The sequence below is a fragment of the Spermophilus citellus genome, assembly GCF_964194105.1.
Source record: "Spermophilus citellus genome assembly, chromosome: 4".
In the NCBI taxonomy this organism is placed as follows: Eukaryota; Metazoa; Chordata; class Mammalia; order Rodentia; family Sciuridae; genus Spermophilus; species Spermophilus citellus.
In genome coordinates this window covers 196,973,950-196,983,255 of record NC_138185.1, presented here as the reverse complement: position 1 = coordinate 196,983,255, position 9,306 = coordinate 196,973,950, and positions in this window count along the sequence as shown.

The window sequence follows — 9,306 nt, the reverse complement described above, 5'->3', positions numbered from 1 at the left end:
GCTCCTCTCTGGCCCCTCTCCCCTTTCCCACCCTCTCCGCCCCCAGGCAGGTGGAGCAGTTTGGTGCACCAGGAAATAGATGTGGGAGGTTTGGATGTAAGTGGGCGACAGGACGCCTTGAGAGATGCTCAAGGAAGACTCATCCTACAGTAACTTGTGGAATAATCCGGAGAGAGAAAGAATTCATCAACTAGGTCCCCTGATACAGCAGCTCGGGTGTAGGGGGATGAGGACTGCTAAGGTTTAAATGTATCCCACAAAGGCAGGTGTTGGAAACAATCCCAATGCAACAGTGTTAGGAGGCAGGGCCTAATGGGAGGTGTTTAGGTCACCAGACTGCCAATTATGAAAGGGCTTGAGGCTGCAAGTTAAACTTGTTTTAATCTCAATCTCTCTCTCTCTCTCTCTCTCTCTCTCTCTCCCATCATATGATGCTTTCCACCAGGTTATGATACAGCAAGAAGACTCTCACTGGATGCAGCCCTGCAAAGGCCTCCGTCAGGGTGAGAGAGATGGGAACAGCAGAAAACAGAAGGGAAGAAGGAAGTCCTCCTGAACTCGCAGGTGAAGGAGCGGAGGTCCCCAAGAACATCAAGGAGTTATCCGGTAACGCCCAGGAAACAGGAGTAGTTACGTGAGAAAAGCCAGGAGTGGAGCAGTCCTCCAAGGTCACGTTTGGGGAGTGGGCTTTTGGGGAATTCATTTTCAAAAGAAAAGAAAAAAAAAATCAGAGAAAAGAGCTAAAGACCAAACCCTGGGAATCCACAGTGTACAGCCTGCAGAGGGAGAAGGGTCATCAGAGACAAGAAGAAAGAACATGGATGTCGCTAGGGGACCAGCAATGAGATTTTGCGGGGAGGCAAATCAGCTTCTATCAACCACAGGGCTGCAGATGGCCTCCCTCCAGATGTTCTGTCCCAGGGCCTTCAAGGGCACTGCCAGAACCCAGAGGTGACAGGTGACAGCAGTTGAGCACCACAAGCCTTTGGAGAAACAGTTCTTTGGGAACTTTTCACACCTTGGCATGCTTCTTGGGACATGGAGCCAGTGTCACCCATGACAGTGCCTCACTCCTGACTCACAGAGCAGGACCAAGTCTACCAAGGCTCCCTTCACTCAGGCTGCAACTCAGACCCTGGCTTCCTGAGCCACAGATTTTCAGTGACCAGGGGCCAAGCACATACAGCCCTCCACCTCCCCACACCAGTGACATTAGGTATGTCACAGGGAGGCAGCAATGTACCTTGCTGAGCCGCATACATATACTTACTCTTCTATTCTATCTTCCTCCTACATTCTAGGTGAATCCCCTTCAGATAAATCATTATCCTTTCTGTAGTCTAGTTGCAAAGAGCCTAGTGGGTGAAGGAAAAGAGGGAGGAAAAAAAGAGAGGGAGAAAGCTTTAATTGCGATGGTTTTGTTTTTTGGTCATACAGAATTGGTCATTGTGTAGTTTCAAAGGGAATTAACGGCATGACACCAGAAGACACTGACCTGGAACTTAGCAGCTTGTTCCTTTAGTAAACTATGATTTTAGTACATTTTGAGTTTCTATAACAACATACCAGACACTGGTCATTTATAATAAACAAAAATGTATTGGTTCATCAGAATGAAGGCCAAGAAGTCCATAATCAAAGAGCTGGATATGGGCAAGGGCCTTATTCCTGCATCATCACGTGGCAGAAAGTCAGAGAGCAAGAGGGACTCACCTCTCCCTTTTATAATGGCTCCAACCCTGTCCAGGAGTGTGGAGCCATCATGACCCAATCACATCTCAAAGGTCCCTTAATACTGTTACCATGGCAATCAGACTCCACATGAGTTATGAAGGGGACAAATATTCAAATCCTAGCAACTATGTTGTGTCAAGTTTTGATACACCCATCCAGAAGTTTAAGGGATTTTATTCAGTTATTATACCTTTTTTTTTTTGGACAGGTTTTGGATAGCTAGAATAGGTTTCTGTCTTTCAAAACAGATATTTTAAATTAAATTTAGCCCATTGAAGGATAAGCCATTTTCCTTTGTTGGGAAAACTTGTTAGGTTCGGTCTCAGCAGTGACTATAGCAACAACGTCTTGAGAGTAATTTTGTTTCCCCAGTTGCCGTCATTTCAACATAATTCCCTTTGCAAAGCAAAGGACAGTCTCCCCCTTCCACCTGGGAGAGGACACCCAGAATCACAGCTCTGATAGTCATAATGGGGTTGGGGTCTGAGAGAATTTCTAATTCCACTTTCTCCTGACAGGTAAGTGGGCACCTGTAGGTGCACCGCGGGTAAGAAACCCACTTGCTGGCCTCTAGATGCCAGGGATCTTCAGCATTCACATTCCCAACATTCAGGCTGATTTTCAAAGCAAATTTGCAATGCAATTCTTTAAAAAACGCAAGGCAGGTTTTTACAACTGTCCCAGCCTGAATTCCCAGGAGCAGACCCTGAGGCAAAGGCTCATGTCTTACTCCTGATTGAGGAGTACAATCCCAGGGAAGTGAGAGTGAGGGAACAGGGGTGTTGGTGTCAAGCATGGCTGATTGTCCAGTCTCAAAGGCTGACGGTCTATGAGGTGCTGGAGGAGGCTGTCCACTCTGCAGAAAAGGGGAAGCATGGATATGCAGGCTCTCCCTCTCACTGCTGGAAGGTTCACCCCACAGGCCATGAGTCCTCCATGCGTTGGAATTGTGTTGGGCACTAGAGAGACCTCACAGCAGAAACACAGCAGGAATCAGTGGATAATGAGTAGGCCCAAAAGACCAGGGGCTGGAGTCCTCTAGAATTATTTGCTGGAGTAGATCAAGGGGTTTAAGCTCCTGGGGATGGGTGAGAGGAACAGAACTTGAATGGTCCCTGAAAGGTATCTAACATAATGACACACCATAAAACTGGCTTTCTGGAACTTTCTTTCATACCTGAGCTATGTGACTGCCTCTTTGCAATGTCTTGTCAAGCCTTCAGGAGAGCAAAAATCTTTTTTTTTTTTTTTTTTTTTTTTGGTGTGAATAGTATGGTCACCTGGACAACTTTTTATTTATTCATTTATTTTTTAAGGAATAGAATTGGTTTAGCAAAGAGAAATCCCACATAAGAATGTAACCATAAAAGGATTCCTATCCCAGGACCTTTTCTCTACCAGGCTCTGCTGAATTCTCTTCCCACTGCAAGAGTGAGCCTCCATAATGATATGACCCACAGCTCATCAACTACTTATAGTTTTCAAGTTCATCGCCATTTAGACCTTTTTTAAAATTTAGTCTTCTTTATCTGAAATTTGCAATTGCACATTCAATGCAAATCTCCACACCCTGCCCACTTCCCATCGAGCCCAGGCTAGGCTGGAGTGTCATGGGAGCATGACACATCTCCTCCTTTCCTGTGATCTTGCCTCTGATGTTGGCCTGGGAGGAGGAAGCAAGAAAATGGTGCTGGCTTTGTAAAACCTAGTGGACACACGATCTTTCCTCAGTGGCTCTTAACCACTTCTCTGGCTCAGAAGGTGTGCACGTGGATGGGTGATGGTCTCGACAAGCCTCATAGATGTGTGACTCGCTTTCAAACAAGACTCTGGTCCCTTCAAAGGAGCAATCATCTCCTAGGCATGGCCACCCAGGGCAGCCTGAAGTGTACACTGAAGAAGCCTTGGCTCTTTGCTCCCTGGCGCTGGTCCTCAGGGAACCCATGTGCCCAACCTCATCAATCCTGGGAGCCCCACGATCCCGAAATCTGCTGGCCCAAGTGGAGCCTGCTTTCTGTACCTCTAGGAATGGAAAATTGAAACAAACGGTCCTTGCTCCCTATTTGCCTGGTCATCTCTCTCCATCGTCTCCCCCAGGGTTCTTTTTAAGTCTGAACCAGGAGTGGAGATGTGAACCTCCTCCCTTGAAGACATTCCCGATTGTGGGAATGAGTCTTCCCAGGCCCGGCTCTCCCCACTTGCCTTGGCACTCACTCCCCACCTCCAAGAGGACAGAAGGAAAGGTGAGACATAGCCCCTTTCTCATTCCACTCTCCAGTTAAAGGACCGTTCCTGTCCCTCCCAGTCCTCTACTGGATGGGAGATGGGGTGGGAGTCGGAGGGTCTTGGGAATGGGTGACGGTGGCAGTGTGGGACCTGCAGCAGTGCTGCCTCTCAGCATGTGTTTTTGGAATGTCACATCCCCGACTGGTGGCTATTCCTGAACTTTCCCTGTGACCTCTGGCTTTGTTTTCAGCAGTGAGGAGCGTCGTCAGCTCCAACCAGTATAAAAAAAGAAATGCCCACTTGCACTCTCTTCATCCTGTCACAGAAATATCATCAATTATTTTCTTTTTTCCTAAGATTTTGGAGTGTTTTGCAGCCTCTATGAGGTTTCTGCCTTTTTCTTGTTTTAGCTGGGGGGTGGGGGAAGGAGGGGGGCTGCTGCTTGTTCCTTTTCCATTTAGTTCATTTTCAGCCACTCATCCCAGGCCTTCCCTGTTGGAGCCTCAGCTACCAGATCCCAGTTCTAGGCAGCAGGACTGAAGATGGGCTGAGCCCCACACCACCCCCTTTCAGGAGCTGCTCTGAAAGGTCCACATAACCTCTTTCCTGAGGTCAGAACCCAAGTCCAAGGCCCTCCAGCTATAGGGCAGGTGGGAAGAGATGGCCTCTGGCTATCCCACTGCTGCCTCCAAGAGCAAGATGGTGATGTGGGCAGCTGGAGGTCCCCAGCCCAACCCAAAGCATGAAATTTCCAGACCTTTCTCTTTTATACTTAATCATACCATGGAAGTTTCCCCGATGTATTTTTAATTAAGAAGCAATAGAAATAGAAGTTCAGTGGAGTAGACAAGGGAGAGGGAGTGGGAAAAGGAAAAACAGTGGAGAATGAATCGACATAACTTTCCTGTGTGTGTATATATACACACACACACACACATTCACCACTGAATCTCACCATCGTATACACTCACAAGAAAGTGGTTTAAAAAACAACTATTGGTAAATGGCAGAAAGACCACTGGAAGGGAAGGGAATAGGGGTAGGGGAGAGAAGGGGAAGGAGAGGTACTGGGGACTTAATTGGAACAAGATATGTTCCATGCTTTTATAATTATGTCAAAATGGATTCTATTGACCTGTAAAACTAAAAAGAACCAATGTTTTTTAAAAAGCAATATATATTTGTTTAAAGGGAAAAATAGACAAACAAAAGCCAACACAAAGAACTCCCAGAGGACACCCGTCTGAGAGAATCATAAAGGTACACATTATCCAGATTATTTTCTTTTTGTACATATGTGTCTTTTCTATAAGAATGGGTTACACACCCGTAACCCTTAGCTCTGAGTTCTGATAAATACTAATTCGGAAAGTTAACTGAGGATTTTCACACTTCTATGAAATGTACTATAATTAAAGCAATCTGTCTATTGCTGGACATGAAGTTATTTCAACTAATTCTATTTTGCTAAGCATTTAAAAATGTTTCCAATATTTCATTATCATACCAAGTGTAGAGCTGGAATCCTAGCTTGAAAATTAATTTCAAATTTAAAATATTAAAAGAATAAGGAGGGGGGAGTAAAACCTCACTGCACTTTAAAAAGGCAGGAAAGACAAAAAGGTGCCAAATAAATGCAGTAAGTGTTGCAAAACCTCCCTGACCGTCTGCCAAAATGATCAACAAATGGAAAATCGATGGCTGAGAAGCATTCATTTTTTACCAAAATTCTTATTGGCCAATCTATGTTTGTCCAAATTGCTTTTGCTCAAATTGTTTTCAGGCAAATCACCTGGAGCTGAGTTAAATAATTAAATTCTCTTGGAAAGCATTTCAGGTGACCCATCTTGCATCCATTTCTTTGGAGAAGTGTTAGGGTAAAGCTGCTAGAATGTACTGTCGCTCTTTCAATCAGAAAAGAAAAGGTACATATTTAAGACCCGTGTTTTCATTTCCTCATGCCTCAAGTTTTGCTCAAACAGGATTCTAAAAAGTTTGGAGCAAATCTTCACAATATTCAATAGAGACTTTCTGCCTCTCCTCAGATGTAAAGAGAAGGCCTAGGAGACCCTGCCCCGAGTTATTGGGAGGAGGCGGCTCTCAGGAGTCACACCTTCTGATTCCTAGGCCAGAGAGAGAGAGAGAGAGAGAGAGAGAGAGAGAGAGAGAGAGAGAGAGAGAGAGAGAGAATGGGCTGCTGCTGGTTTTGCTCAGCTTTTCTCAGGGTTTCTCTGAAGCTAAAATAAGTGTGACCTCTTGAGCTCATGTGCACAGATTCATTTCTCCAAGGGTCTCTTTCCTTGCAAAACACTAAAATAACATCTGAAGGCAACAGCCTGGCTCCTTTTTCTGCCTTAATCTCATTAACTCTAGGACTAGGGCCCTCTCCGGAGATAAGCAGAAGTCAATACTGGGGAGAAAAGAACCGCCTGAGTGGCACCCCTGAGCTTGCGGGAACCTTGGGCTCTTCTAAGCCAAGCCCATCTGTCCAGGTTCCCTTTGGATCTAGGTTCTGCAGCCCAGCTGTGCACAGCTGACAGGGCACCCTTTTAAGCACCAAGATTTTTGTTTCAGTCCGTGGAGATAGTAATCTTTGTCAAAATACATTTCATATTTTCTGGGGTTTGCACAGAATATATGAGTATAACTAAGCCTTTTCTTCATGGGGAACATCTACAGAACCCATTTTAAGCATTTCTTGAGAACCAGTTTTTCCTCCAAGAACTATGCTAAGGGGTTGCTATGCTAAAGGAAACAAGAAAAAGCCCAAGACAAAGAATTGAGAGCCTGGTTCGGGGACAGAGAACTAGTCAACTAGTTACACAACATCCTGATAACAAAATGAATCATGAGAAGGATGGTTCCGGAACACAGAAACCGACACCTAATTCTCTGGGACTTTCCAAAAGAGAAGTCCTTGGAGAGAAATCAATGTCAAGGATTAAGAACAGTTAAACCTGGTGAGGATGGTGGGAGATTATTCCAGGCCAGAGAAATACCCATAAAACTCAGGTTATTGGGGACATGCTTAGAGGAACTTCCAATCATCTGGAACAGCCAGGTGGTAGTGTGCACTGGTGAACGGCAAGAATTTGGACCAAGTCTCAGAGAGGTTGGTGTGTCAGGCTGAAGGGTCTGAATATGACTCCAAAGTCCTTTTACAGAGAAATCATAAGACATGCCTGTGATACTCTCTGGGGATTTAAAAATCTAATGTCATTTAAATATTGCATATAATAAAGTTTGAGTTAAAAATGTTTTTAGATTGGTATGTTACAGATTATATTACAAGTTTGGGTTTATAATACAATCTTTGGTAATATTTATTTTAAAATACAATTCTTGTTCCCTTTAATAAGCAGCATATGCACCTCGATCTACCTTAATTAGTTATGTAAGGGAAAGCATGGTTTCTCAACCAGTGCATTTAACATTAACATCTTGTATTGTGGGTGTGTTTTGAGATTGAACACACCTAATATAGAATGAGTTTGACTACATTTTACAGTAGCAAAAATAGATTAAAACTGTTTTCCTGACCTAATGTTGGAATGCTTGCCTTTGCCATTAAAAGAAAATAACCAACAGGTTTATTTTTGACATGTTCATGTTTATTTCTAGATGATGAATTTAGAAAAGGCTTCTGGGCTCCTTTTTTTTTCCCAGCTCTTCCCAGCAAGAATACATTACAGGTGTTGATGGTCTTTAGACCCAATAAACCAGACACACAATTGTGTGTAGTGATCACTGTTTGTTGAAGTATCGGTTTATCTTGAGTGCTACATAATTGTAATTTCTAGATCTGAAGAAATTGTCTTGAAAAGAATTCAGAGGAAGTTCTTATGTTTTTCATTAGCTTGTTGTATTTAAACACGGAAATCTTAGTGTGTCTCATCTTCAGCCATGGATTCATTTTGGATATAAGTTTTCAAGTGCATGACCAAAATCAGAACAACTTAAAATAGTCTAACAGCTAAAACCCCCACAGCGCCTATCAGGGGTTCCCAGATATCCCGCCTGCATAAAAGCTGCAAGAGAGCACCTCTCCTTCTGATCTCAATTACCACAGTGCACACCCTCTCCAGGGGTATTGGATGCTTCTGCTTTAACAGGTAGGAAGATTAAAGTAATTCCAACATTCAGATTTCAAATTTAGAAAAATAGAAACTAAAACAGAAAGTAGAGGGGGGGAAATCTTTAAGGCATTGGAGCTCTCTGGAACATCTGGGACATTCCTTGTTTAGGAAATGCTGCTACTGAAAGACTTTAAGCATAATTTAGTTAGCATTTTAAAGTGATCTTTCTGGCAGCAACAGTGAGGATAAAAAGGAGAAAGCTGAGCCTGAAGCCAAAGAGACCAGGGAGAAGGTGATTGCAATGATCCCGGCAAGAATAAAAGCAGCCTGGATCTGAGGAACAGCCAGGGGCAGTGAAGTGCTATGCACGGTCAAGAGCAAGGATTTAGAAATGGGAAAGTTTCATCTATAATTCTATAGACACTGACTGGGAGCCATCTGATGTGTGTTGAGCCGTTGGCGCTACATGACATAGCCCCATATTGCTGTGTGATTATCAATATCATGACAACTTCCTTCTCTATCATACTTTTGCTCTTTCCTTTAGTTCACTTTTTAGTACTTTCTATGCCTTTCTGTAGCATAAAACCACTCTCTTTTGTTAAAAAGTTTATACAAGCCCAACGCAGTGGTGCATGCCTATAATCCCAGCAGATCAGGAGGCTAAGGCAGGAGGATCACGAGTTCAAAGCCACACTCAGCCAAAATGATGCACTAAGCAACTCAGTGAGACCCTATCTCTAAACAAAATACATGATTCTTGCAGTTCCATGTCTGAAGGTGGGAAGTGGCCTTTAGTCTAATCACTGATTCTCAGGGTTTGCAGAAATTACTTCAGAAAAAAAAATAAATATCTATTATTATTAAGATTCAAATGTGTACATTTCTATGAACCTTTAGCACATGTCTAGATTTCTGTAACTGCCAACCAGTCAGGATACAAGATTATTCTATCATCCAAAAATGCCTCCTGTTCTCTTTGTAATCACACTTAAAATTCACATCCGCTCTCTCAATGAACTTCTATCTTTGAAAAAATGCCATTTAAATGGGCAGTATATAACTTTTTTAGAGAAGCCTAGAAGAATCATTTAGTTTATGGAATTTATCCAGTAATTCAGTCCTTGCCGCAGTCTTGGCTGGGCACAGAATCACGAGCCACCACACAGCTTTGTAGATTCAAACAGCAATTCTTTATTCCCGAACTCACACCGGCCTCCACACACGTTCTGGGGCAATCCCAGTTCTCCTGCCACCCAATTCACCTACT